The sequence below is a fragment of the Diabrotica undecimpunctata genome, chromosome 6, assembly GCF_040954645.1.
Source record: "Diabrotica undecimpunctata isolate CICGRU chromosome 6, icDiaUnde3, whole genome shotgun sequence".
NCBI classification, from domain to species: domain Eukaryota; kingdom Metazoa; phylum Arthropoda; class Insecta; order Coleoptera; family Chrysomelidae; genus Diabrotica; species Diabrotica undecimpunctata.
The window spans coordinates 58275450-58302997 of NC_092808.1; the positions used below are offsets into that span (position 1 = coordinate 58275450).

The 27548-nt window shown below is 32.8% G+C and overlaps 1 protein-coding gene across 1 annotated transcript in view; it reads right to left on the reverse strand.

The window, feature by feature from the left end:
• The window catches only part of LOC140442663 (GTP-binding protein Di-Ras2), a 1562201-nt gene that overhangs the window by 866243 nt on the left and 668410 nt on the right, over positions 1 to 27548 (reverse strand). Inside the window, exon 3 of the mRNA XM_072533657.1 lies at positions 25912 to 25938. The gene's annotated coding sequence lies outside the window, so the exon portion shown is untranslated. The remainder of the gene's footprint in view (positions 1 to 25911; positions 25939 to 27548) is intronic.

A 27548-nucleotide genomic window follows, 5' to 3' on the forward strand; every position in this document is an offset into this window, starting at 1 on the left:
CTGATTCTTCTGAAATGCTTGTATGTTTTAATTTTGAAAAGAACCTGCCTTTGACTGTAACTAACCCACAAGATAAATATTATATTAGTCAGGTATGGTTGTACGTTTTTGGAATTTACAATCTAAAAATACATGAAATAACAATGTATACTTACACGGAAAATTTTGCCCAGAAAGGGCCGAATGAGGTTATAACCTGCTTGAATGATTATATTAAAAAAAAAACAAAAATTCGCTGCACACAAAGTTAAAAATTTTTTGTGACAACGCATTTAGCCAAAACAAAAATCGAATTCTTTTTACTTACCTAGACCAGTTACGCACAAGAAATATTTTTAAAAATATTGAAATATGGTATCCGATTTCAGGACACTCTATGATGCCAGTGAATAGAGACTTTGGCGCAATTGAAAAGAAAAGACTGAAACTGAAAGTGATTTACAATCCTGCGACTTACGTTGAGCTGATTAACAGATGTAGAAAAAAGAATTCCTTTGACGTTGTATTCGTTCAACACAGTCTGAGATCAAGCGGAGATCTAGCTCCAGGTGACAGAGTACTTAAAGTAAAAGATTATAAACAATAGGTGATGCCATATGTCAAGACTTTAGTAACGGGTATGTCCAAAACTAGATTTCTCAAATTTAAAAGCGGTAGACCTTTTGAGAGAGTATATGACAGGAATATGTAGGAACAGGACCCTTTATAAAGTAGATGTGAATAGAAAAATTTCCAGCATTCCTTCATAGAAATATGGCAATAGATAATTAAAAATAAAACCCAAAAAGTTTGAAGCTGTTACAAAACGTGTGAAACCAGTTATTTTAGGTAATATTGAATTCTATACGAGGACTCTTTTTGATGTCGAAAATGCGACTACTGGTAGCCGTCATGACACAGGGAATAAAGAGGAACATATCGAAAGTGATGTTGACATAATATGAGTAAAATTTGATGAAATATATTTTTGTGATAATTCCAGTTTTTAATTTTTAGATGTTTTTTTTTTCACAAAGAGTAATTAAATCCATATTTAAAAATATTTTTTTCTCGTAAATAAATAAATTTATAATTATGTTGTCTCATTTAGTATATAGCTTAAAGGTGTACTTTGTTTATAAAAAAAATCACACGTGTTAGTTTTTAAAAATCTAGATGTGGGAACTATTTAAAACTTTTAAACACTTATAACTCAGAAACAAAGAAATATGACTTAGCCACTAAAAAATATATTGTAGTGAACGTTGCAAAATTTGTTGCAAAATTATTAAATAAATATCAAATATTTCAACGACATAGATAATAATCAAACTTGTTTCAAACTGAAACTTGTTACTATTATTTAAATAAAATTTTTAGTTGCCTTCGATATATTCAGTATTACGTAGTATTATAATTCTGTCTAATATGATACCGATTGTTTTTATATTCAACCTCAAAAAGGTACCAATATTACAAAATGAAATAACTGTACAAACAGTTCAATGGGAATAATACGCTTTAGGACATATTATGCGAATTCCAATATAGCAAAAAATCATCATTTAATGCTTTGATGTAAAATTGACGTAATTTTGAAAAATGGTAAAGGGGAAAAACATTGTAATATGTGAATAGTATGTTTCCCTTACCATATGGTAATAGAAAATAATTATATACATAATAAATCTACAGGAATATACAAAAAATGTTAAATATTATCATTATCAAACTAAAGTTTAAAATAATTTAAAATTATTAGACACATTTTATATGGTGAAGGTCATATCTTTTATCCAAATATTCTCAAAGGGTAAAATTTTGAACATAACATATTTTTTTACATTTAGACGAGTGTAATAAGTAACTATGAGGAGCGGCAGCTCGAATACTAATTGACATGTATTCTACTGGCCGGTTTACATATGGAAACTTAATCTAAGAAAATGGTTCATTTCCAAACCAGCTAACTAAAAACATTGCAAACGATATTCAAAACTGCCACTTAAACGTTTAGAAGGCATCAGCAGATAAAAAATCCAGTTTATAGTTTATCCAAGTCTTCTCTGAGATAACAAAGTTTATCTTTCTTTTGTCCAGGAATCTCATATATATATTCAATAATCTAATTTCAAGGAGAAATTACAGACTTTGAAAAATATCCTTTAAGACAACAAGAGCTCTGGATGACTCCTGCAGGTGAACTTTTAGCATGGTAAGACAGCTTTGGTAAAACTTAATTTCTTTTCCTTCTGATGCACATCATAATCAGATGTTTCCGATCACTATATCAAAATCTTCTCTATTCTACAACGCTTTAAGGAACTGTTAAATGTACGTTTTTTCCCATCTAAGCTCCGATATTGCGAGACATTTTTCTTCAGCCTACTGCTCTTTGACCTTCTACGTCACCTTCTATCATGATTCTAACAGGTTGTTTATTTCTCTTTGTATGACCTAGGTATAAACTTTATTTTCTTAATCTTCTTCTACGTTTTATGTAGACATGACCCCGTCTGTTTCTCAATGACCACCAGAGAAACCCATGGGCTTCTAGAAGGTTCTATCACCCCGTCTTTCTTCATTTCCTGAACAATTGTTTCAGCTTCCTCTCTTTTCACCTGTAATAATCGTCGAGCTGTTTGAAGAATTGCTTAGCATTACCAGTATTAATTTTATGCTTTACAACGGTAGTTCTTCCCGTCTTTCCTCCTTTCGGTACGAAAATATCACGATACTGCCGAAGAAAAAATTCCCTTAAGTTCCTTTTCTCCATCTGATTTAGAGACTGTCCAGCAACTGCAACCATTTGGTCGAATTTGTCGTTGAAATTATTAGATGTTGTCGCCTGACGGATTATGGATGTCACAGGTATAGAAGTTCCTACTTTCATCTCTTTCTTGATGGTCACTGGGTAGTCTTCTTCTTCTTCTTCTTAAGGTGCCATGCATTTCTGCGTAGGCGTCCACCGTACATCGTCTTGTCAGGTGAGATGTTAAATAATTCTGTTTTTAGCAGCATTGCGAAGCATTTCATAGCTGTGGATTCCTGTCCATTGTCGAATATTGCGCAGCCATGACATTTTTTTACGTCCGAGACCTCTCCTACCCTCTATTTTCCCTTCGAGTATCAGTTGCTGAAAAGTGTATCGTTCTCCTCGTATAATGTGCCCCAAGTATGCAGTCTTCTTACTTTTTACATAATTAAAAAGTTCCCTATCCTGTAAGCCCGCTCTTCTGAGTACTTCCTCATTTCTGACCCTGTCCGTCCATGATATTCTGAGCATTCGACGCAGGCACCACATTTCGAACACTTCAAGTTTGTTAATGGAACTGGCCTTTAACGTCCATGCTTCCATTCCGTACAGGAGAACAGGCCACACGTAACACTTAAGCATCTTGTATCGGAGGTTGAAGTCCAATTTGCGATCAGTCAGAAACTTACGAAGCCTCAAAAAAGCATTTCTGGCTTGTTCAACTCTGCTCTTTATTTCATTCTCGGGGTCCCAACCCTCATTCAGCAAACATCCCAAGTAGTCTGGGTAGTCATTAACGTTGATAAGTCTCACAGGAATTTCTTTAGCCGAAGTCACAAATTCCTTTCCAATTATGATTCCACGGCCAACCTCGTCGTCATGGTTCCAAGGCTCCATCATAACAGGTGTCCCTTGGTCCAAAATTCACTGTAGTCGCGCTACTATGATTGTTTCGCTTCTCGCAGGCACGACTGTATCTTCTTTAATGGCTGCTTGCACACTGTTGTCATCATGTGGATGAAAAAATACCTCCTCGTTGCCAACTTTGATTACCTTATTCTTAAAATCCAATTGGAATCCATGCATATTCATAACGTCCATTCCTAAAATAACATCCTCTTCGATGTCAGCAACTATAACAGTATGGACGAACTTTTCTGCTCCAATTCCAATTGTACCTGGATTTCTCCATAAATGTTGGCATTTTCGCCTGTAGCGGTCCGATGTCGCAACCTCGTTGGTAACAGTTTCTTACGGCTGTTTATAATTGTCGGGCGTATAATGGTTCTGGTCGCTCCGGTATCCACCAACGACGTTGGTTTCTTTCTTTCGTCTTTCTACCATTTATTTCTCCATCTACATATACCCTATCTTCACGAAATTTCAAAGAAGCAATTAGTATAAGAGGGTCTTTGGAAAAGTTCCGGGTCGAAGCTGCCCCCCTAAGGCCCACTCGTTCTAGTTTGTCTGATGGTGAGTTTCTTGATTTTATGGTCTTCGTTTTCTTGCATGTAATACTTTTCATCATATTAACGAGCTGGTCAAGTTTATCTTCATCTACAGTCCTAACTTTACTGTAACCAACAGAGGCCTGTGTAGCTGACTCGTGTTCGAGGGCGGCGGATAAGACATCAATCAGGTCTTGTGACGAGATAGTCGCAGTGTTCTCTGCATTTCATGATCACGAAGACCATCAATAAACGTTTGAACGGCCAATTTTTCCATTATGTTTGCGGGAGCTGTTGGATAAGCATATCGTACTAATCTGGCAATATCTACCTCATATTCTTGAAGAGCCTCATCTTTCTTTTGTCTTCGATTTTTAAGCTGCGACTGATATACATGCTCCAAATGTTCTTTAGTCGTTGGAATGACTCAGCCTTTTTTCCGGTAGAAGCTAATTCTCTATCCTCGAGATGCCTTCTTAAATTCGTAACTATGAGCTCATAAATCGTAGTCATTTTCACAATTTATTTTATATTTTACTTCTGACCCCGTTTGTTATATTTTTATTAATCTAATTTATTGTTTTTATTTATTATCAAAGGTTCTATACTTATAAAACTTACAAGTTTATTTAAAGTCTATATTTGTACAATATAACTAATTTATTTCACACTAATAATTATATAATTTATCTACATTTATTACAATACGTGCGTTAAATTTTAAAAACTCGACGCGATGTTCAAAAACTAACTGACTGTTTACAACAAAATTCCTCTTTAAATATAAAATGCCGTTATTCGAGAATTGCGGCGATTTCCCATCGAAGAGCCGAAAAGGTCACTCATTCTGGTTTTATTCGGCTTCTGGAAATTTCGATTCGTGGGTGACTCATCAAAATTCAGGTTAGCAAACAGGTCTTTCAACTGAGCACCGAAATTACTAGAATAGAAAAAAATTAGTAATAATATATTTACAGTTTTATGCGCCATAATATTTATCGTAACAATACTTAAATATTTAAACTCAACCATTTGTTCTATTGTTGAGATTTACAGCTTTAATTTACACCTTTGTAAAATTTCTGTTATAAATATACATTGTGTCTTTTCTGGGAAAATTAACATGGTAAATTTTCTGGCAGTTATATTAAATTACGCAGCATACGTTGTAAATCGTCTTCACTTTGAGAGAGTAGTATCGCGTCATCTGTATACTTTTGTATAGATTTGGTATACTCTTTTAATTTTTACTTTTTTTATTATTTCAGCTATGATCCGGTTAAACAATAGAAAACTCAGATCAGCTCCCTGTCTTATCCCGTTGCTAGCTTCACTCGAGTCGTTTAGTTATTCTTTTACTTCTAGTTTTTTGTATTGTTTTCGTATTTTTAATCCTTTTGATTATTTCTAGAGGTATCTCTTTTATATACAATAAGTATTTAACGTACTAGATATGCCCTTTTGTTGTTTTTCAGTTATGTATTTTGCATTTGTCCCATTATGAATTTAGCGTCGATGCATGGTCTTCCCGACTTTGACCTTAAACCTTGTTGTTTTTTTGCTAGTGTTATAATTTCATTTAATCTATTTGTGGTTTTTGTGGTTGTGAATTTTAGTCTTGTGTTTAATAAATTAATTTCTCTGTAACTTTTTGTGTCCGATCTGTCTCCATTTTTGAAGGGAGGTTTTAGGATGCTTGATCTCTATTCTTGTGCTATCTAGATTTTTATATTTCTTCTAATTTGGTGTTATTTAGATCAATGATTAAGTTTTCGAATTACCATTAGAATGTTTTGTAGGTTTTGAATGTTTTTATACCAATTGCATTGTCGTATAGTCCTTGCTTGAAAATGCATTCAGAGTACAAGTTGAAAAGCAATAAAGGCATGCCATAGCCTTGCCAAACACTTCGTTTTATGTGGATACTGTAGTGTGGTTGAAATTTATAAAGTTTGCTTCTTGGTTTCAGTAAAGGTTTTGAGTTAAGCATAGAACTTCATCGTATAGCTTTATTTTCTGCAGTTCGTACAAGAATTTTTTATGCTGGTTTTTGTCAAATGCTGTCTGACAGTCGACAAAGTAGAGATTATTTTTTTTTTCCGGTGGTAGGAGCGTTTCTGAAGTACGGTTTAAGTGGCAAAGAGCGCCTTCCGTGTTCACAAGGCCTTTCTAAATGAATATTTTTAGTAAGTACCTAAATTTGTCCGCTCTGTGGGAGCTAGCTTTATTTAGTAAAGCTTTTAAATTCAGATTTAATTTTTCTTACTCCTACGAATCAAGTGAATACTATAAATGGCGAAGAGACCTTGAAAGAACTTTTTTATTAAAAGGGACCCTGAATCTGAAATAAAACTGATACCACTACAGAAATGACAGCACACCGTAGTTTACAACCTAATCTAATGTTCTAGCAAAAACTGGACCATGACAAAAAAGTGGTAGATCACGATAAAGTCAAATGTGCAATGAACCCATTTAAGCTATATAAACCACCGGATCCTGACTAGATATATACAATACTTCGATGGAAGGAAAATGATCTTTTATACAACAAATACAACAATACATACAACAAATTATATATATTACTACAGAAAATCTAAGCACTAGAGTACAAACCTAAAAAATGGAAGATAATAAGGGTAGGTTTTATACCCTGTAAGATATATCAGGGACAGTATGCGTCCACAGTTTATAAAGTTTATAATTGTTTTATGGTTGATATTTTGGTAAAAAATTTTTTGCAACACTCCAAATTATTAAAACTGAGATTTATTTATATAATAAGGCATATTTATATAATAAGACTATTGTACAACTGGTTTATAAAAGATAAATTACAAAAGAAATGGAAAAGTCCATATTGAATTTTTGACTTAAAAGGCGGCCCTCTTTGAGATCTACAAATTTTTCATACGTTTTTTACTAAGATTCAAGAAAGCAGCCCTGTCCTTAAAGAATTTAAAATTTTTTATATCATCGCGTTAAAATTGTCAAAATAACTGTCAAACTTCGTGGGAATTTTGGGATTCTCATCGAAAAAAATTTATTTTTGGCGGTTTTCTGAAGATAATTGTAATTGTGCTAACTAATTAATAATCTTCTCGAAATTTCGTAAATTTAAATTGATATAAATTTTTATTTATCCAGTTAATGTAAAATAAAAGTGAGCTCTAAGTGAAAATAAAATGTTTCCAACAGGGAACGGACCAGTATCAAATGATTTTCAGTACCCTACAGCACAGTTTCCAACTGTAATGCAGAAGGAGCCTACAAATATAATACATCCGTATTACCAAGTAAGTCAAATAAATACTCAAGATCCACCATTGTGCTCAAATCAACCAACAGTCAACCAAATGATACCTTTTGATAATTATCAACAACAATATCATGTACAGCCAGTAGTTGCCCAGCAAATCAACTTTTCTCATTCTACATCAAATTCTCAAGCTAACTTAAACTTAAAAAACAATCCAGAAACACAGAATGAATATGATTCGATGTCAGATGAAGAACATGAAGACTCTCAAAATAATAAACACCCATGGCAAACAATAAGATCAAAAAGAAAAAGAATTAAACGTAAAGATTCAAGAGAAGAAGTAGCTCCAATTACATTCTCAAATAGGTTTCAGCCATTTCCACAGGAAAACTCCGTAAATAATAGTAATAAAAATCCACCAAAACCCCCTCCAATTTTTATATATGGCGTGAATGACTATAGTAAAATGATAGATAATTTAGCTCAAGCAGTAAAAGTAGGAACTTAACTATTGTTAACTATTTACTAAATACTTAACAAACAACACAATAAAAATGTTAACAAACACACCTGAATCCTACAGAAAACTAATACATCACGAGAGGAAAATATCGTCCACCATACATACCAACCTAAGGAAGACAGAGCATACAGAGCAGTTATTCGAGATCTACATCACTCTTTTCCGATAGATGAAATAAAAGCGGAAATCTAGAAAAAGGGTTATTAGGTAAGGAACGTTACAAATGTCAGACACAGATTGAGCCGTGAACCATTACCAATATTTTTTGTGGACCTCGAGCCTTAAACGAACAACAAAGAAATATTTGAACTACAGTATATACAACATTTTAAAATAAGTGTTGAACCACCGAGAATTAAAATAAATATACCACAATGTACACGACGTCAAGAATATGGTCACACTAAAACGTACTGTGCAAAACCATATAATTGTACACACAACACACAGGACTGCAAGAAATAAAAAAACACGCCAGCAACTTGCACTAACTTCAATGGAGACCATCCTTCTAATTACAGAGGATGTTCTGTTTATCGTGAACTACTAAATGTCAGATACCATGACAAATCAAAACAAATCAACACTCAAAATCCTGTCAACAATCCCAATGTAAATATACCTACTCAACATCTTCTTCTTCTTTGTGAGCCGTGCTTGTATTCAAGCGTTGGCTATCGTCATATTGACAAGCTGATGAAATGATTCTCGGTCGGTAGCTAGATGAAACAGTTCCTCGACCGTTCGACCTGTCCATTGTCTAATGTTACGCAGCCAGGACAGTTGTTTTCTTCCGACCCAACGTTTTCCTTCAATTTTGCCGTGACTGATTAACCGGAGTAAGCGATATTTAGGTCCTCTCATTATATGACCGAAGTATTGGACCCTTCTCATTTTAATGATGTTGATCAATTCTCGCTCTTTGTGCACGGTCTCTAGCATGCGTTCGTTAGATATGTGTGCTGTTCACGGGATTCTGAGCATGCGACGGTAACACCATAACTCAAACGCTTCTAATTTGTTCAGATTTTTTATTTTTGTTGTCCAGGTTTCACATCCATATAACAAAGTGGCCAGACGTAGCACTTCAATACTCTTAGACGTGTGGTCAACGACAGACTTCTACTGCATAACATAATGCTCATAAATTCTACAGAATCAGTTATAGAGATGCTACCATTGGAAACATAAATGCAGATAACAAAAATAAAACAATAAATTAGCAGATAAACTATCAAATTTCCTAAACGAATTCAAGAATATTTTCTCTCAACTCAAACCAAAATAGCACGATTTTAACCATGTTAACTACAGTCATTACCAAAATAACAAACTAGCTTTTTAAGTCACGAATTGCGTCGTGGAATGCTAATGGCATTTCAAAACATATATTAGAAATATCACTGTTTTTAAAAGGTATAATATAGACATTATATTAATATCTGAAAGCCATGTCACGCAAAGAACGGTTATTAAGATACCTTACTATATTATGTATTATGCAAACCATCCAGACGTAGGATCAAATGCAGGTTCTGCTGGTATTATTTAATCAAAAATTAAACACTATGCAGCCCAACCTTACATTACGGAAAAAATTCAAGCAGCAATCATTAAAATCAAAACAAATATCTCCCCCAGTGTATTGTCAGTCTACAGCCCACCTAGACATCCAATTTCAAGCGAAGAGTATCATGATTTCAGACAAACTCTTCTCCAAATTTATCGTAGCAGGAGACTGGAAGGATGCCAAACACACCACATGAGGTTCCAGATTAATCACGCCTAAAGGTCGAGCATTAATGAATATCAACCAACAAAATAACTTAATGATACTTATCTACGGGAGAACCCACATACTGGCCTACGGATGTCAACAAAATTCCAGATTTGGTAGATTTTGCTGTAATAAAAGGTATACCTGACATTCAAAGTTAAACGTCGATTTAACCTCAGATCAAAGTACAATAATAATAACTTTAAGTACAAGATGGGAAGCAACACCACAGCGCCATAGAAGTGTTCAAGAAAACCCTAATATCCCCTTTCATATAAAAGAACTGGTAGCAGAAAAAAGAAGAGCTCGATGAATATGGCAACAAATGAGAAATCCACTAAATAAAACTTACCTTAACAGGATAAGTCATAGACTAAATAGAGAATTACATGATAAAAAAAAACGACTTTTTTCAGTTTTATATTTTGAACCTATCACATGAAGACCACTCTATATGGAAAGCTACAAAAAATATTAAACGACTGACAATAACAAATTCACCTTTAAAAAAACAGATATGACCTGGGCCCGCACAAACGCAGAAAAAACAACAGTATTCACAGCACCAGATACTAATAACGATGAAGATCATGATATAATAATGTACCTCGAAACTCCATGTCAACTATCTCTTCCTCTGACAAAATTTACTCCGACAGAGGTTCGACAACAAATAAAAATGCTAAATCGTAAGAAAGCTCCTGGCTATGATTTGATAACAGGGGAAGCTATCGAGAAACGTAGTAGTGCTATTAACAATAATATACAGCATACTACGTCTTCGATACTTTCCAATTGTATTGGATGGAAATTTGCTCAAGTTATTATGATTCCGAAACCTGGTAAGCTCGCAACGCAAGAAAATTCATATTGCCCTATAAGCCTACTCCCAATATGTCAAAAGTATTAGAAAGGGTACTATTACATAAAATGGAACAAGTTGTCCCCATACACGAAATTATACCACAACATCAATTCGGATTTAGACGTGAATACTCAACCATCCAACAATGCCACAGAATAGTAAATATAATTAAAACAACTCTCGAAGAGAAACAGTTTTACGCTGGAGTGTTTCTAGGTATACAACAGGCAGTTGATATAGTATGGCATGGAGGTCTCCTCTACAAACTGAAATTACACCTAACAGACCAACTATACTTTATACTAAAAGCATATCTTACTGACCGTTACTTCCATGTCAAAATTGAAGACAGCTACTCAAATTACCATATCATACAATCTGACATACCTCAGGGTAGCGTTTTGAGCCTATTTAACCTACTAAACGGAAACAACTAGATCTTAAACTAAAAAATATGAACTGGCCTCAGTTATCTCTTGAAAATAAACTGCTTCTGTACAAAGCTATACTTATACCACTTTGGGCATATGGAATAGAACTATGGGACTGTAGTAAACATTCAAATATGAAGATACTTCAAACATTCCAATCCTAAATACTCCGTATAACAAGTAAAGCTCCATGGTATGTATCTAACCAAACACTTCACAATGATCTGGACATCCCATTATTTAAGGACAAAATAAAGAATCACTCAATAAAATATAAAAATCGCACCACTGATTGCAAAAACGAACTGATAAATAACTTATTCACCCAACCACTTGCCGAAAGAAGATTGAAGAGGGTATGGTCAGAATGGCCAGAAGACTTACTGCAATAATACTTAGAGAACCGTCACTGGACGGTACCTAACTAATGTTAATTTTCTTACAGACTATTTACATATTACTCTGTGTATATAGTAGATTGTAAACATGCAATGTAACAATAAAAAAATATATATCGCGTTATAAAAGTTGGTATGTGAACCTGAGGGTGTCAGTTACCGTCCCATAGTTCTCTTAAAGTTCTATATATTCTCTTAAAAGAATTTAAAGTAAACTAAATTTAAACTAACATTATTTTGTATTTTATATATTATTTTTAATTTTCTGTAAAGTAGTATCTGTTTTTAAGTTTTTAAATTTGCCAGGATAGGGAAACATTGATATGACTAAGTGATTTGTTTTAACGTGTAATCGTTTTTTAAGATATTTGGTCATTATATTTAATTTTATTAAACGTATTTAAATTGTATTTATTTCCTTCCACTCCTGTTAGTTATTAAATACTAACTTATTTGAAAAATTATACACTAGTTAATTTTTTTGATACGATTTTCGGAAAAAAATACATAGTATAGCTTAGATATTTATTGTGAAAAATGAACAACATGTAACTTAGGGAATACATAATCTACCACATATAAAGAGCTCTCATTTGTGGTCAAGAAAGCGTGCTCTGGAATTTTATCGGGATCTACAATTCCTGTAACAGACATCATGAAAAACAACTTAGGGTACAAACGAAATAACAAAAGGCAAAAATGGATGACAGAAGAAATACTATTACTAATGGAAGAACGACGAAGACACAAGAATAACCAAGATGGCAGCAATATGTATGAAAACATTAACAGGCAAATAAAAGCAAAAATAAGAATAGCAAAAAATGAATGGCTTAAGCAACAATGTATCGATCTAGAAAATTTACAACGACAGCACGACGACCGTAATTTAGATAAAAAGCTTAAGGAGACTGCTGGAATATACAGAAAACGAAGACCAACTACCATAGTTAATCAGGATAACCAGATAGTGCTGGGTGAAAAGGAAAAAAATAATATATGGGAAAATTATATCCAGGAGCTCTTCCATGACGAAAGACCCATGAGTGAAGTTTATACAGACGACCAGCTGACTGGCCCTTCAATCACCAAAGAGGAGATAGAAAAGGCAATATTAAATTCAAAAAATAATAAGGCACCTGGACCAGATGAAATCCCGTCAGAAATACTCAAATTACTGGATAAAAGGGGAATTTCAGCACTACACAAAATATTTAACTTAATTGATGAAACTGGCTGCTATCCTCAACAGTGGTTACGCTCTACCTTTATTCCCCTGCCCAAGAAAGTCAATCCAAAAAGATGTGAGGATCACAGACTCATTAGCCTGATAAGTCACACTTTAAAGATATTCTTAAAAATACTACATCAAAGATTATACAAAAAATGTGAATGGGATATCAGTGACTCCCAGTTCGGGTTTAGGCAAGGTTTAGGAACAAGAGAAGCAATAGTAGCAACACAGGTGCTGGTCCAAAATTGTTACGATTAGAAGAAGGATGTGTTCCTATGCTTTTTAGATTACCAAAAAGCGTTTGATCGTGTCCAACACCACAAGTTATTGCAGATCCTCAAGAAAGTTTATATAGACCAAAAAGACATAAGATGCATTGAAAACTTGTACTGGCATCAAACGGCACAGGTAAAAATAGACAATTCTATATCCAAACCCATACATATAAGAAGGGGCGTTCGACAGTGATGTGTGCTTTCCCCTCTTTTATTTAACATTTATTCGGAAGCCATATTTCAAGAGTCTTTGGAGAATGCAAAGATGGGAATCATCTTAATTTGTGACAACATAGTCGATCTTCAACAACTTGTCACTATAATCGGAGAATACAGTAAGCGAATGGGATTAGAAATTAATACCAAAAAAACCAAATTTATGATCATCTCCAGAAACTTGGATGCACTTGAAAACTCCACCATAACACTGAATACTAAGTCCATTGAAAGAGTGAGTAAATTTAAATACCTGGGATCGTGGCTTTTTGAAGACTGGGCATCGGACAGGGAAGTAAAATGTCGCATTGAGCAAGCTCGACAAGCTTGTAAAATTCAAGAAGGTACTGACATGTTCAGAATTCGATCTTCAATTAAGACTAAGGTTTACTAAGTGCTACGTGTGGTCAGTGCTGCTATATGGCGTAGAGGGCTGGACACTCAAAACGAGGGATATAAACAGATTAGAAGCTTTCGAAATGTGGCTCTATCGCTGTATCCTAAAAATACCATGGACAGCGAAAATCACAAATACAGATGTCCTTAAAAGAATAAACCAAAAACGCCAACTTTTCGAAACCATCAAGAAAAGGAAAACGGCGTATCTAGGTCACATCATGCGAAATGAAAAATACCAGCTCCTCCAACTTATAATCGAGGGTAAAATTAAAGGCAAGAGGGGAATGGGACGCAAGAAAATGTCCTAGCTCCGAAACATAAGGCAATGGACAGGGATTAACGACATACAATCTCTGATACATATTGCAAGAAATAGAGAATTAATGGAAAATGTGATCGCTAACATCCATTAAGGGATTTGCATCTGAAGAAGAAGAAGACAATTCCTGTGGCAACAAATCTAGATATTCCATTTTTCACCATTGTTGAGATTTTCTACACGTTTCCTAACAACTCAGCAAACTGATAATGTGTAATTTTTCTTATTGGGTTGTTTCTAATATTGTAGTTTTGATATCTCGAGTAAAAATGAGCCTTTAAAGATTTGAAAAAAGCTCGGTCCAACTGCTGCTGAAAATGTGTGGTATGACTAGGTAAACACAACATTATAATTTCGTTGTTTTCGGAGCATTCTTATACTTCCACTGAAGCTGTATGGGATGTATGAACATCTAATATAAGCAAAACTACACCCACAAGGCTTTCGAGGAATAAATAGATTTTTTAGCCAATAAAGCTCAAACATTGCTTTCTTCTTATTTCTCTATTATATTCTTTTTCCTATTAAAAGAGGTCAGTGCAAACAGTGGCACATTTTTATGTTTAGGTTTTATGTTTAGGTTATAGGCGTTTCAAAGTTTTAAATTGTTCATCTAGATTTTTAAAAACACGTGTGATTTTTTTTATAAACAAAGTACACCTTTAAGCTATATCCTAAACGAGACAACATATTTAAAAATTTATTTATTTATGAGAAAGAAATTTTTTAATTTGTAAATATGGACTTATAACTACTTTTTGTGAAAAAGAAAACATCTAACTAAAAATTAAAAACTGGAATTATGACAAAAATATATTTCTGAAAATCTTAAGTATACATCAAATTTTACTCATATATCAACATCACTTTCGATATGTTCCTCTTAATTTCCAGTGTCATGACGGTAGTAGTATTTTTGACATCAAAAACATTCCTCGTATACAATTTAATATTACCTGCAATAACTAGTTTGACAAGTTCTGTAACAGCTTCAAACTTTTTGGGTTTTATTTTTAAGTATTCTTGTCATATTTCAATGAGGGACTGCTGAAAATTTTTCTATTCATACCTACTTTATAAAGAGTCATATTGCTACATATTTCTGTCATAGACTCTCTGGTTTAAATGCATTCACCGCTTTCAAATTTGAGGAATCTAGTTTTGGAAATCCTGTTACGGAAGTCTTGACATATGGCGTCACCCATTGTTTATAATCTCTTACTTTAAGTAGAGTACTTTGTCACCTGGAGCTAGATCTACGCTTGATCTCAGTGTTGAACCAAAACAACATCAAAGAAATTATTTATTCTACATGTCTTAATCAGCGTATCGTTAGTCTCAGGATTGTCAATAACTTCCAGTTTCGGTCGTTTCTTCTCAATAGCGCCAAATTATAATGATATAATTATCTTCTTCTCATGGCGCAGTCTCCTTTCGAAGGTTGGCGATCCAAATTACAATTGTAATATTGGAAACTGCTGCGCAAAAGATTCTTGCAGATGAGCGGTCGAACCATCTCCTCAGGTCTTTCAGCCACGAGTTCTGGCGTCTTCCTATTGATCTTTTGCCCTGTAATTTTCCTTCCTTTTTGAAGTAATTCGTATCTTTCGCCTCTCAACACATGACCCAAGTATTGCATTTTCCTATCTTTGATTATTCTTAGTAATTCTTTTTGTTTACACATGCGACGAAGTACCTCAACATTAGTAACTCTTTGTACCCATGGAATTCTCATAATTATTTACTCACCCACTATTCATGACCACATGTCACGATTAATAAAAGTTTTTAAAAGGTTACGAAAAGGAAATTTAACAATACAGCCAGACAAGTGCAAATTTTTAAGAAAAGAAGTGGCATATTTGGACCATCCTGTAACAGAAAATGGCGTAAAAACAAATCCAGCTTAAATAATCTTGCATCAAAAACTTCCCGGAATGAAAGAACACCAACGAAATAAAATCATTCTCTGGCTTAGCCGGTTACTACAGAAGATTTATTCCAAATTTTGCCAAAATTTCTAAACTACTTACAAAACTACTTCAGAAAGAGGTACCTTTTATTTTATTCTGAATGCAAAGAAGCCTTTATCGAACTCAAAAATATTTTATCATCAGATACCATACTTATATATCCCAATTTTGAGGAACCATTTTTACTAACAATTGACGCTAGTGCATTCGCGATTGAAGCCGTTCTATCCCAAGGCCCTATTGGAAAAGATTTACCCATAGCTTATGCCCCTAGAACATTATGCGGTACCGAAACAAAATATTCGACTATAGAGAGAGAATTATTAGCTATCGTATGGGCAGTCAAACATTTTAGACCACATCTTTTTGGCCAAAAATTCACCCTTATTACCGATAATCGACCCCTTACCTGTCTTTTCTTGATAAAAGATCCCCGAAGCCGATTTTCGCGTTGGCGCCTAAAACTTGAAGAATACAATTATAAAATAGAAGATCTTGCAGGAAAAGTAAACAGAAATGCAGATGCCCTATCAAGAATAAAGATTAACCATTTCAAAGATTGTGCAAACTTTCAATCAAAAATCTCAATACATGCATTGCATGAAGATGACATGCAAACTTAAGAAAACAAAGACGACGATGAAGAAAATATAGAAAAATGTCCGAAGAACTTGACAAGTTTATCGAACTGTATAGAACTAAGTCAATAATCGATTATTCTAAAATTTAAGCATCAAATACGGACTTATTAGACAAATCCAACAAAAGTATTGTTACATTTTTCTGGCAAAATAAACTTGGAGAACTCCACGAGAAAATAATGAATGACATATTCGAAGAATACATGAAATATAGTAACCGAAGAATTAATATCGTACACAGCAAAAATACCATTACCGTTTGATTCCGAACGAGTAATATCACATGAATCAAAAATGAAGATGAATCAAAAATATATTGTGTCGATAATAATCTCGAACTACCTATCCTAGAGATATTTTCTTATATTTTGGCTGACAAAGAATTAAAATTAAGAATCTGTCAAAATATAATTAAAACAGCCAGCGAAGACGAAATCCCTCAAATTTTAATTCATTACCATTGGGATAAAAACAATTTACATCGAGGAATAAACGAAACTGTCAGAAGAATAAAACAGAAATACAATTGAAAGAATTTAACAAAAGATGTAGAGAAATTTGTAAAAGCATGTGAGATTTGCAGGAAAAACTTAAGTGGACCACTAGTCATAACAGAAACTCCAAAAACACCATTCGAAAGAATAAATATGAATATATTCGAATACCCTACCAAAAACTATGCTTTAACTATTCGTGACGAATTGACAAAATTCACAAAGTTTTTACAAATTTTGCAATTATTCTTAACCCCAAAACTAACCAAACCTCTAAAGTAAATTTTGACAGACTAAAACCTTATTTTGAATAATTTTCCTTTACATATTCTATGGACTTCTTTCTATCGTCCAATCCCAAATTCTCCTCACTACCATTACTAACACAATTGGAATATTCTTTCATGAAAAAGGAACTATACGAATATCTAACGACAAATGGACTTTACTTGTTTACAAAGAATTATTCCCTATCAAAACTACAATATCCAACAATAGCAGAATTTTGGAAAACCTATTAGAAAAATATATTAACGTGGATACACGAAGTACAGACACATGTTAGTCTGCTAAAACAAATCTCAAAATCCGTTAACTTAAAATATAAAGAAATAACCTCTGACACAGTACCTTATAATAAACCCCTAAAACGCGGTTTAGTAAATGGGATTGGAACAATTTGGAAATGTATTACTGGAAATTTAGACGCCTCTGACGGCGACTACTTTAATAAATGTATAAATAGGATAAATTCCGATTAAACTCAAATTGAAAATCTCTGAAAAAATGAAATATCTGTTACCACTTCAGTTATAAGAACCTTCAACACTACAATTCAAAAATTGCAAATAGACGAAGAAACTTTTAACAAAAACTTAAAAACTGTCGAGACTACACTTCTGAACATTAATAATGACATCTCCTTTTACCAAGCACAATGACAAATACTAGATTTATGTGAACCCTTAATGGAAAGCTACGTATTTTTAGAAAATTATTTAAATGATATACTAAATTCTATCACATTCTCTCGCCTGCAAATTCTACATAGTTCTATTATTTCGCCCATAGACTGAGTGGACGCATTAAAAGAAAACTCACAGTCATTACAAAATAACGTATTGCCTCTACCCACTTATATGTCAAATATATCTCAGTATATTGACATAATAAGACTGCAAGCTTATCAGCTTGATTCAAAAATTGTTTTCGTTCTCGAAATTCCGTTAGTTGATCCCAAAATCTTCACCTTGTATCAATTATATTCAATACCAATATTAGTTACTATTTAAATGGGAATAAGCCACTAAAGGTTAAAATACGTTTATTGACGTTTCAATTTCCACTTCAAAAATCGTTCTCAAAATACAAACATTAGTAAATTAAACAAATTTTGTTTTTTGTTACTTAGTGAAAAATTCTTCTAATAATTTAATTTTATCTGACTCATCTATATTGACAATTCAGACATACCTTATACATTTTAAAGTAGACGACTTTAAAATGATATTGCCAATATTGTTGAGTTGCGTTCCTGGGACGACTTTACTTATAAGATAGTTCATTCGATTACATGAAATCAACTTTAACTTGAGAATATCCGTCAGAAAAGATTATAAAATGTAATTCGTCTTTATTGGCAATATCATTTTAAAGTCGTCTACTTTAAAATGTATAAGGTATGTCTGAATTGTCAATATAGATGAGTCAGATAAAATTAAATTATTAGAAGAATTTTTCACTAAGTAACAAAAAACAAAATTTGTTTAATTTACTAATGTTTGTATTTTGAGAACGATTTCCGAAGTGGAAATTGAAACATCAATAAACGTATTTTAACCTTTAATTGTTGCTTATTCCCATTTAAATATTAATTAATTTAAAATGCCACAAGAAAATAGCTTCAGAACAATACCAATATTAGATAATCAAACTGGTTTTCATCAAATACTTTCAACTGTTCATAAATACATAGCGCGAGATAATGATTCAATTTCATATGTCTTACCCATTGACACCGAAAAATGCAAACAAATCAGTCAAACCAAAAGAATGTGTACAGATATTCTTCCGTATCCCATAGACACCGAAGCTTTATGTGAAGCCCAGCTTTTAAAACCTCGCCGCAACTTACCAAAAACTTACGAGATGTCCATGATCTGTGTACAAGGTTACAACGTACAAGAAATTGGACCAATATTCAGAAGAACTGGACCATATTATGAGCCAATCATTCATTGAGGAACATCTACCCTTATTCACTATAACAACCTTATCCCTGGTTATTATTCTAGTTATCGTATACCTTTTCTGCAAATACCGAACCAAAGTATTCCCAAAAATTGCAATTTCCTTGTGATCAGCCTCCAACTTCACTACCACGCAGAACGGTTACCGCGAAAATCACATCAATAGGAGCATCCACAGACATCAATCTCCCACTCAATCTCAATCCAAATACTCAGACCCTTATCATACGAAAGCTTTTCTTCCTTACATCAAAGGTGTCACTGACAAAATCGATAAAATTCTTAAACCAAGAGGAATAAAAACAATATTTACCTCCCAACAAAAACTTTCATCTCTTGTCCGATCAATCAAAGACACGATTCCAAATGAACAGCATGGAGTTTATGAAATTCCTGATGCAGACTGTCTCCGATCCTATATAGGCCCAACAAATCGTAGAATCCAAAATAGGATTTAGGAGCATTCCATTTCTGTTCGCAATTCCGATTCAGTTTCAGGTCTCGGTCAATACCATCTTCATACAGGTCACAAAATTGATTTTGAAAACTCCAGAACCATAGCCCCTATCCGCTTCTATAAACCAAGAATTATCAGAGAAGCCACAGAAATAGAAAAAAGGCCAAATTGTCTTAATAAAAAGAGATGCCGCCATATGGTTACCTTCTACATGGAGATCTCTCATAAAGAAAATATCGCCCCCTCCATCCTCGAATCAAAACCACTGTCGGAAATGTTCGCGCAAACTCTCGCGCCAATCCTCACCCTAACACTCACCTAGGCCACGTCACCATCGACTGTATAAATGAACCGTCTCCTGGTCCCAGTCGTAGTAGTGAAGTGACTAGCTAGTGAAGAGACTGAAACCATGTTTGTTCTTCTATATAAGTTGACCTACTTTTCATAAGAATTTCTACATGTTTGTTTGCTATTTCCGTATGACATACAATAAGTAAATAAATATATAATTAAAAAATTTTAAGAAACAGTTGTGGATAAATGTAAAATTGCTAGAATTTAATAATATATTGACTAAGATAGCGCTTTGATAACTATATTAATTTATTGAAGTGAGTTATTGCTGAATTTCACTCGCCTTTTCTCTCTTAAAAAATATTTTACCGCAAAAATTCGTAGAGGTGGATATAAGTAGGTCAGCAAAGAAAGACTACAAAAAATGAACCAAGAATAAATACCAGATATCTGGATATTATTTCAAACCCAATTTTATACCGCTCTTATGTTTTTATACCGAGCTTTTTGTGGTCGAGAGAGATAAATGGAAGCGTGGCCAATCGCGTGTTACGCATCATTTGGCTGAATATTGAATATTTTATAAAAGGGAGTAACCAAAAATAGGATTGAAAACAGATTCTAGGTGCTTGCATTACAAATTGCTGTTCAAATTGAATAATGGTGTATACGGCATGCAACTAATCTTTCTTTAACATGCAATGTGGTACAGCTGTAAAATAAATTGAGAGAAAATCTTTAAAAAGCATGTTATATAGCGATTATTTTGTAAATTTAATATCTAGTAGACTTCACCGACAGGTAAAAAAATGTAAAACATGACTCGTCTTTAAATTGGAATTAAAAATAAACTTCAGTATGAATATAGATTACTAGGTTCCATTACATATTCTCAAGGCATATATTGAATATAAATATTAAAATATTTTCTATCTAGGTCACATTCTGAATGTTAACGGATAGTTCCCGTCCCCGTCCCCGTCGGCAAAAAAGTTTATGATAGATACTCTCCATACTTTGAGTATCGCTTCATTAGGCCAAGTCTGGCACGTTTTCGTCCAATTTTTCCTAAACATTTCACTCATCAGAGTGGAAAATTAGAAAACAAGTTCGGTTAGATAATATGAAAAGTATTTTTATGCAGCTGTTAAATAAAAGTATCCTGTTTTTTAAAATTTAAAAATTTTATGTTATTGTTTTTAAATTTTACTTTACTGTCTTTGCATCGTCATAAAATTTTCTGACCTCCAACTTACTATGGTTAATATGATTAATATGGTTTTCGTAGTTTTTCGAGTTTTTAATTTTGCTGTCAATTTTTTCGACAGGTGACGCTTGATATTATATACGTGCCAAAATATGTCTTTATATTGTATACAAAAAAATTTTATTTTTAAAATGATTGGATTTATCATCATAGCCATTATCATCTTAGAAGATGTATTTTATTTGTGAGTTTCAGCAGCTCGCAGAATTTGACTAATGATATTTTTTTACTGGTTGCGGTCATCTGTTACACGTACTGCCTCAGTATACTATTTTTTGAGAAGCTTTTTCGTAATGTCTGCCCATCGCTGTATAGATTTGTCTATCTGATTCTTTTACAGTTCATGTCTCGCACGCATAGTAAAATATGAAAAAGGCCAGGGTTAAAACAAATCTTTTCTTGTTGCTGAAGACTAAACGAATGTTTAGTTCAGTCATTGCTGCTTACTAGTTGTCAGCGTCTTCAAATTTCTTGTTCATAACTTTCTGTGTTGTTAACTAGGGATCCAAGATATATCGTACATGAGACTATTGCACACTCCACAATATTTCAGTTTTCAAAAAAGTGTTGTTGGTTATCAGTAACCATGATTTTGGTTGTGATGTAGTTAACCATAAGTCCAGAATTCTTACTTTCTACCTCGTGTTTTTTAATTTTTCAATTTTTTCCGGAGTACAGGATTAAAGTGTAGTGTCGTCTGCAAAACGCGAGGTAGGTATTTTAACATCGCCTAGGTTTACTCCCCAATCCCAAGTATCCAAAACTGTTTAAATGTTAAATAATGAAGGATATAAAACGTATCCTTGGTGTACTCCCTTCTCCAAAGTGCATTTATCAGATAAGCATCCGTCTATTTGAATATATGCCAGGTTATCTTGATACAGTTTGCTAAAGATGTTTGAGTCACCCAATGTCGTCAGTATGTTCCATAGTTTGTCCTATCCAACACTATCAAAGGCTTTTATGTAGTCAACAAAACATATAAAGATAAAGATCTGATATTATCTCGTAAATTAGCAACCCTATAGAAAATTTTATAAAACATTATTTACCTATTACTTTTTCATAAAGCAATATAATAGAGATGCCATCTTGGAATAAGGGGTGTAAAGGGTTTTCCAGCTGTATCTTATAAACTAGTAACACTATGGAAAATGCTATTAAACATTATTTGTAGCAAATTAAATTGTCTATAACTTTAGTTTTTATTACTTTTAATCGTAAAATAAAACGAAAACTCGTAAAATGAAAAGTTATAAACAAAAATATTTAACTTTTTTTGGTTATTTTACAATAAAATAACATAAGATCAATATTAATGGGGGTTTTTCAAAGAATAAACCAGCAACCCCACAGGAAATTTTGTCACAAATTATTTGTACGAAACTAAATTGTCTTCAACTTGTTCTATGTTCTACAATATTCCTATTAAGTTATATCGTAAAATGGAAAATAAAAAAGTTATTGACAATAATAACTTAAAATTTCAAACACATTTTCTTTTGAGTCTTATCACTTTTTTCTGGAAATTTTACAATAAAAAGACATCAAAGCAATAATATAAAAAGTTTTAAACGAATAATTTTCACTACAAATGTTTTTAATTTGATTAGTTTCTCTGAGTTTTATAACACTTGTTTATCACTTTCGTGATTAATTGTCACAAAGCAATAAAAACACATGCATAAATGACAAAATAGCCTCAAAAATTATTTTTTTAAATACTTTGTATCAAAATCAAACAAATACCTAAATAAACAACAAGGGGAAAACGACGGACATCTAATTCACATTATCCTTACCAACCGGTTACGACTCGTTACGTAGCCGTCAGCATCAGTAAAATATTGTTTTCGAATATACTGAACGGAAACGTTAAGTGTCTGAAACGCTATGTTCTGGACAGTGTGCGTTGTTTATATTTAAAACCATTTAAGTTATATTTTTCGGAAACTAAACGCTATGTGCTGGAAACACAATGTGCACGATAATATGCCACAACCTTTATGGTTCGATAACAAACAAGTAAGGGATGTAAACTTGAATCTTGTCTGGTCAGGAATTTCAAAGTGACTCACACGTAGTTCTTATTATATTTTATGTGTTAGAAAGATGGGTATTCTGGTAATTAGTTTTGTTATAATCTAGGGTTGTGAGGTTGTGTAGTGTTGTAGAAAATATGTCTATTCGAAAAAATAACCCTATAAGGGCTTTAACTTTGTTGAAATTAAAAGCCGAATTGGAGAATATCAGTAATAATGATGATGAATATTGTTCTGAAGCTATTTTCTTGTGGCATTTTAAATTAATTTATATTTAATTAATATTTTAACCTTTAATGATGATGAAGTCGCAGAAATAGCTATAATATCTCCGGACTGTGATGAATTGACAGATGAAGAAATTATTGATAATGATGTTGTAGGTAAACAGGTAAACTATTTACTATTTTTTAGTTTCATATCATCTATTACGTGACGTTGTAGGTGACAATGAGATTCGAGATATTGCCGGTACATTTGAGATTTTTGCTATAGATACCGTTCTGACAGAACGTTCCACAAGTAAATCCGACCGAAGTTGCCGACTTTGTAAAGATTCTTACTAGTGAGTGACTCGATGTCGAACCAACAACTAGCAAATCAAATAAAAAATTTATGAAGTGTAACAACTCCAAAATGGTCTATAAAAACTGATTCGACATTTTCAGCAGCATCACAATTACATGAGATTGAAAAGGAGATACAAATTGAGAACCGTGTCGCTGCAAAAATCCATTACGAATGTTTCTAGCTCTTCTTCGATGATGAAGTTTACAACCTTATTATTAATTTTACCATTAAATATGCCCACGATAATAACTGTCACGATCTTAATTTGACAAATGCATCACTGAAAATGTTTTTGGGAATACTCATTCTTACTGGATATCATACCTTGCCACAAATGAATATGTAATGAAGCAAAGATCGGGATAAGAACGTGACATTCATTAGGAACTGTATGAGTAGAAATCAATTTCAGCGTATCAAAAAGTATATTCACGTAAGTTATAATACGGTGTTACAAAAAAATTATAAATTTGCAAAACTTTTCCCTTTTTCGACATAATGAATCGAAAATTCCTGTAATTTGGTATTTTCGCATATAATTTATCTATAGACGAAGAAATGGTACCGTATTTTTAAAGGCAGTCTGCGAACATATTTTTAAAGGGAAAACCTGTACGTTTTGGGTTAAGTTATGCTGCCTCTGTTCATCTGATGGATAACTATTCCAGTTAATAGCCTATGGTGACACTAACACAACAAAATCAGATTTAGGCTTGGGTGCTGATGTAGTATTAAAATTACTAAGTGTTGTAGAAACTCCCTCTAACCACAGGGTATTTTTTGACAACTTTTTTTCGTCTTATAGGCTGTTCACAATATTGAAAGAAAAGGAAATTTATGCAACTGGTACAGTGCAAGAAAATAGGATTGAAAAGTGTCCACTGGAAACATCAAAAATTATTTCTAAAAAAGATAGATAGTCGTTTGATTTCGTTTTTGACAAAGAAGCTGAAGTATCCCCATGCCGAATGTTATCCAAGAATACAATAGATGTATGGGTGGCGTTAACTCACATGACAACGGCATTGCGAATTAAAGGATTGTTGTACAAGGAAAGAAATTGTGGTGGCTACTTTTTAAAAACGTAATTGATAGTTCCATTGTAAATGTCTTAAAACTTTTCAGATTGGCAAACAAAAGCTCCATATCCCAAATCGATTTTCGGTCATATATTGTTGTTAGTTTAATGAAATCAGACGATGAACAAGAAGAACCAGAACAGAATAAGAGTGAAGAAGATGAATAGTCAACTGTGGCGTTAACAATAAACATGGGCAGACCGTCGAAAAATACATAAAGCATACAGAAAATGCAAAAAGAAGATGCAGGCGGTGTTTTAACTATACTGATTTTGTTTATCAAAAATGTCAGGTCAATTTACACTCCAAATGTTTTGAAACTTTTCACAAAAAATAAAATTGTGTATTTCAATTTTTATACCTCAGTTCCGCCAAAGGTTCGAAAACGAACCATTTTTTTGTTGTCACACCTGTCAGTATCAATGTGTAAAACAATTTTTTTTACGAATGTTTGTTTATTTTACCCTAGTTAATAAAATATATTACATATTATTGCAGTATTTCTTTGCTTGGTGGTTAATAGGTTAAGAGTTATTTTGTTCTTCAATGTATCAAGTAAATTTAATCAAAGCAAGTTTTATTACAGTTTTTTGACTTTCATTGATATCATGACTATTTTTCTACCTGGTATACCTACTTTATCCAAGGTCTCCGTCAGCCGGTAATAATCAAACTTAGTTTTACCCTTAAATGAAACTGTTTAACATATTGCCACCGAACTGAATTTCAAATACCGAGCTCAAGTTGTGGTTTAGTTTTCAAACAACATCTCGCAAAGGGCTTACAGTTTACGGGTAAGAGAAAGCTCTTTCATTTAGTAAATGGACATGTTAAGCAAAGATTTACTTTATAAACATAATAAACATAAATATTAAGTAAACGTAAAATTGTTATGATAGAATAAGTGCATAAATGGAAAAAATTGTAAATTAGCATTAAATTTATATTTATAAAAACTTACGTTTAAGCTGTGTCACCAGTGAGAATTCTGTAACAAAAATAAATTACATATTAGGAAAAATATAGAGCTGTGCTAGCTGTAAAAAAATATTTCTTCATTTTGTAAAAGTATAAGTGGTAAAATGTGCAATTATAACCTATTTAAAAATTTAGAGTCCAAACCAAAAATATTATTTAAAATGCTGACAAAATAAAATAATTTGAAATGAAATATGTAAATTTTTTTAAACTTTTTAACTACTGGTCCTAAGTTTTACAGAAATATTTTTTTAAGTAATAGGAATTTAAGTGTCAGGTTTTAGGGATTATCTTACAAATATTTATAGCCCAGTCTGATTAAAAAAACGTCAAAAAATTTTTCGCAGATATCTGAAGCTTTTATGACATAGGTGGGGGTTACTAGATAGATGACAAATAGATGAAAAGGTCCTCGTATTTTTACCTTGCGTTTTTATTAGAGGGTAAATATTTAAACTATTGAACTTGTTCTAATAATGATGCTAGATACATTTACCAAATTTCATAAGATTCTTGAAGATTTAAACTATCTTAGAAGTTAAATGCATATTGCGTTTTCATCGAAATTATTTACAAAATAAACGTTTCAAAAAGGGGTATGTTTTTTACTTATAAACAATTGTAATAACTTCTTTATTTTTCAAGCTACAGACTTGTACGTACAACCATTGGATAGATGGTAAAAAAACTTACATTTAAAAAAACACCTTCTATGACCAATAGAGACGAAGTTAGGGACTATTTAAAAAAAATCATATCTCCATTGTTTATGAACATTAAGAAGTAAAATTTGCAAACATTGTGAATGAAAATCTAAACTTTATATCGAAACTTATAACTATAAAGTTCATCTAATTTTTCGATTCTTACGGCCCTTCGAAATAGGAAAGTGGAGGGGATAACTGTTTCAGCTCCGTTTTTTTGTTCGAGATCGGAACTTCAAATTGAAACACATAGGAAAAATTTACATTATCCTTCCATTACTGAGGTTTCCATTGCAGCTAAAGGCCTCTTTTTTTAATCTGAGGTAGCTCGTCGAAATATGAATAACTACATAGTTTTCACTGGCCGCGAAATATGGGAAACCTCGGAAAAATTGAGGCCATTTGAAATTCACCGTAAAAACTGACTTTTTTTTTTAATTTGGCTCGAATAGTTTGTCGCAGTATTATCATTGATGACATAATTTTTACCTGAAATTTAATTTATAAAATACATTATAAAAAGTATTATTATATCATTGATATAAAATGAAAAAAAATATATGTTGATCTTTCCCAGATTAAACAAAGCCTTCTAGCTGCAATCGAAACCGAGGTAATGTCAATTTTTTCTACGCGTTTCAATTTGAAGTTCCGATCTCGAAAAAAAAAACGGAGCTGAAACAGTTAACCCTCTACTTTCCTATGTCGATCTTTCGAAAGTACCTTCGTTTCGAAGGGATGTAAGTTTTGAAGAATTGGATAAATTTTACCTATAGCTATAAGTTTCAATGTAAAACTTAGATTTTGATTCAAAATTTAGGCAAATTTTACTTCTAAATGTTTATAAACAATGGAGATATGACTTTTTAAAAAATAATCTCTAACTTCGTTCCTATTGGTCATAGAAGGTTTTTTT